Source organism: Lactuca saligna, chromosome 7 (assembly GCF_052625555.1).
Source record: "Lactuca saligna cultivar CGN05327 chromosome 7, ASM5262555v1, whole genome shotgun sequence".
Lineage (NCBI taxonomy): Eukaryota > Viridiplantae > Streptophyta > Magnoliopsida > Asterales > Asteraceae > Lactuca > Lactuca saligna.
This window is the reverse complement of record NC_136423.1, coordinates 19,848,662-19,853,318: the sequence shown is the minus strand read 5'-3', so window position 1 is coordinate 19,853,318 and position 4,657 is coordinate 19,848,662.

The window sequence follows — 4,657 nt, the reverse complement described above, 5'->3', positions numbered from 1 at the left end:
ATTTTCATTTAGGAGAAACTAGAAAGTATAAAGTATAGCTTTAAGTTCTAATACATGCAAGCTTTATGACTCAACTACCTAGTCGTGTAATATATTGGTGATAAAATGAACTTATAACATGGGTTCGTAAGGATGATCTATAGGTTGGTCATTAATGTAAAATGATAAAACTACTCTTTGATTAAAACATTTGATTGAAAAGTTCACCAACATTTGTGACCTACCGAACTTACAACTAAAAGAAGTAAGTAAGCTTCACTTATTTGACGTTTGTCTCCATGAAATAATGAAAGATGTCCACGTTGTATGCGTACAATAATTATAGCGCATATTGGGACTAATCTTGGATGTGTCCTTTGCACGTGGCATGTACTACAACTGTTGTAAACTTGTAACAAAATGAAAGATTTGTAAATCAGTTTCAATTTATAAAGTAACGATTGCGACTTGTACAAATCCTTTTAATGTGATGTATATGGTATGGGTTATTTCATAAAACGGCGTTGTGTAGCTACATGACGTTTAAAAAATATTGAAATATTAAATTGTTGTTTTTATAATAGGCAAGGTAAACCATTTTATCTTTACCTTTTAAAAAAAAAAAATAAAGCATACCGACAAAACACAATTGTTTAGTGCTAACAAAAAAAATGTTGTAATAATAGAGCCACGCGAGTGAATTAAATAATGAATTAGAAGAAACTCTTGAACACCGTGAGCAAAATGAATCGAGATCTTATTCACACTTTGGCAATCATACATAGGAAAGAAAGAAAAAGGAATACAAGTAAAATGAAACCGAATGACAAGAACAAATGCCGTTTTGATACTTTCATTTTATATTGTTCAAATTTTATCATCTTTGCCTTATTGACACGAATTGGTCTAAAAAAATTATTTAATGTCACAATCTTCAAATTCTCCACCTTGGATTGAAATTAAGTCCACCCATATTAGTTCTAGACCTCTTAAACATATATGTAACTAAGTAATCATTGTAAAATATATATAGAGTCCAAAATTGTTTCTTCAAAAGAATCACTGTCAAAAGAGTGAAGACTCCAACAACATATATAAAGGCATAAAGGACCGTGTCACATCGTTGTATAAACTAGCATTCCTCCTCAAAGTTGTAAGCTTGATGAGGATAAATAGGGATGTGTTAAGCCATAGAGGTGTGATACAATAATACCATGTAAAATATATGTGAAGTCCAAGATTGTCTCTCCAAAAAAGTTGTTGTAGAGAGAGAGGGGGAGAGAGAGAGAAAAGAAACTCCCAACATATATAAAAATACATAAAGGAACATGTCGTACGAGCATTGACGTGGAATACACTAATATGCCCCCTCAAAGATGATGGCTCGATGAGGTTAGGAAGGAACATCTTAAGTCACAAGGTGCGGTCACCGACTTTAGTACCATGTAAAATATATATGGAGTACAACATTAACTCTCCAAAAGAGCCCTTATAAAAAGATAGATGATACTCCAACATATGTAGACACTCATTAGAAAATGTCGCATTCACATTGAATACATTAATAGGATACACTAACAAGCATAGCCAAAAATGTATTAATAGGCTAGAAAATAATAAACTTTGATAAGCAACCAACTTAATACCTTTCAAGCCGAACCCAAGTTTCAAATGTACAATGATAAGTTAATTCAACTCCACCTTGAACTCTCTCATAATTAGCCATATCTAGCAAATTGTGTTGGGGAAAAATGAAATAGGGTTATTGGAAATCTAGATCACAAACAGGAATCGTATTAACACTTTCCTTGTTTGATATTTCGACCTTATATGCCTTGGGTATCACGAAATCCAAACTGGGATAATTCCTGATGTAACAATTCTGATTTTAGGCACAAAATCAGAATCAATTTTGAGAAGAAGATGAAGAAGAAAGCGTTTCCAGTTTTCTGTGTTTCAAAAGAGTCGTTATTTTCCCGGATTTATCCACTCAACGGATAAACCAGAACAGTTTGCAACTTTCAGAAAAACAGATTAGTCCTTGAATTTGCATTTTTCAAGAATGACAGATTAGTGTTCGATACTAACAATGTTTAGTAAATACAAGTGTGCACTCCCACACCTCCTAACTTGTATTATAACTAAACATTATTCTTGAAACACTTGTTAAATCCATTACACTAAAATATATTTGGTAATAAAATCACCAACAAATTGTTCGAACTACGTATAAAACCTTTGTACTTTTGCGTTAGTGAATGCTCCAAACCAACCATGATATCACGTACCTATTTCTTTTATTAATCCATAAACTCATGTAATTAAGTACTCAAGTTTGCTTTATCGAGATCACATGAAAAAACTCTAATTTCAAATGCGAAACATGCATGTTAAAAAGCAACCATGGTAAACAATACCCAAATGAATAAATGTCACTCTACTACTTTAACATCCATAAAATTTAAACTTTTCAAAACAACCATTTTTCTTTAAAAGTGCTTACAAAAACTGTTGTTTCCAAAACATTATTTAAAAATCAGAATCTCTTTCAACATATTTTTCAAAACATTTCATTATCAGAGTTTCCCATAAATCATAAGTCCAAAACGCGAGGATGTGTATGGTCACACCTTTACCCAAACAAGATCCGCTGGAGTACCTGAAACAATAAACCAAAACTGTAAGCACGAAGCTTAGTGAGTTCCCCCAAAGTACCAACACCCAACCAGATAACATATACAAATAACAACATGCATATAGAGCCTTCAACATGTTTCGACCTCTCACAGAACCTTCAACATGTCTAGACCGCCTCACCGGTCCTTCAGCCTGTCTAGATCGTTCTCTAGGCATTCGGCGTGACTGGTACGCCTTACTAGCCTTTAGTCTACCCAGGACGCCCTATGTATGTTGGCCTTCTGTACTAAGCAGGTCCGACTCAACCCAACCACACACACAACCATGTTGACATACACATAACAGATAAGCAGGAATATAACATACTAATATAAATATTACAGGGTTTGTTGACTGGCAGCACAAAGCAGTATAGTCTCAAGCCAACCACACTACTCATGAACACGCGACCGGTAAACATATAGCCAGAATAGATAATAGGAAGATCTAACATATCACTAGGCATATCATCATCATATATACCAAGCAATAGTACAGTCTCAAGCCAACCACACTACTCATGCACACGCAACCGGTAACATATAGCCATAGCAGATAATAGGAAGATCTAACATATCACTAGGCATATCATCATCCTATCTACTAGGATACCAATCTAATAGGTCACTACAACATACAAGCATATGATAAACCAGGATAACAATCCAAGATTGGAATACAAATCTAATAGATCCCTACACATAGCAGCAAAAAATAACCAAGGTAACAAACCATTGGGCTGGCCTTGGTGCCTTCGACCCAGTAAGTATAGTGAGGAAAACTCACATCAAACAGTTGACAAATCCTATCACTGTTTCTGCTGCAAAATGACTCCAAACACTAAGCCAAAACCAAAACCACAGACTCCATTAATACTCATGGCTAATCCAACATATGGCCCAACAATGGCCCAGCTAACCAGGACCACTATTATCCCAAGTCCATTGGGCTCACTAAGGCCCAACTACCAACTAGGACCACTAAGGCCCAAATCCAAACTCCTTAGACCCAAACTAGGAAATTCAATTAGATCAATCCACATGGCCCAAAGTGGAAAGCCCAAAGCTTAAAATCAAGTCCAAGGCTAAAAGCCAAAAAGTCCACTGGTGACACGAACGTTGGGCGTTCGCTTGTGGAGTGTTGGGCGTTAACCACCGGAACATCCATCAAGAAACTAGGCCGGAACGCACGACATTCCCTAGCCTTATGCTCGGCATTCCCGGCCAAAAACCAAAAAAAAGCACACATGACTTAATAGCTCAAATCCAATGTTTAGAACTTCCAAATGGGTCCATATCAGTGTCTTAATCTATAACGTCGACCATTTAAAACCTTTGCATAGTCCAAAAGGACCCAAATATGATTTCTAACACCTAAACTTCACAAAGTGACCAATAACACAAACATGGGAGGACTTAATGCATCAAGACTCCAACTTTAAATCAAAACCAACTCAGAGAAGACAATATCTACAAATATTAGACTCTTAGAGTGACTCAAACTCACAAAGAGCCTCAAAAGACCATAACATGCATACTTCAAGTCCCAACTTAGATCTATGATGTAGAAGCACCAATATGGGAACTTTATACCTTCAATAGGCTGGAAAGTATGTAAAACCTCTGGATCTACAAGCTCTCTTCAATCCCTTTCTTCTTCTCTAAACAATTTCTTCTTCAAAATCGCCCAAATAACACCAAAATTCTCAAGGTAAGCTCAAAATGCATGCAAGAGGCTTAGGTTTGTCTTCTTATGGTTAGATAGGATGGAGGCTAAAGGAAATGAGGGTTGGAGGTGAGTTAAGGTGTTTTAATAAGGTCCAAGACCCAAAAAATAGTGTTTAATCTGCCTAGACGAACGCAACATGTTCCTTTGGGGAACACAAGGCGTTCCCAAATGCACTTGCATCCATAATACCCAAGTACGCCATGCGTAAACATCTCGTACGCCCCGCGTACCCAACTCAACCTAAACCCTTCTAACTTCAAATGGTCATAACTTC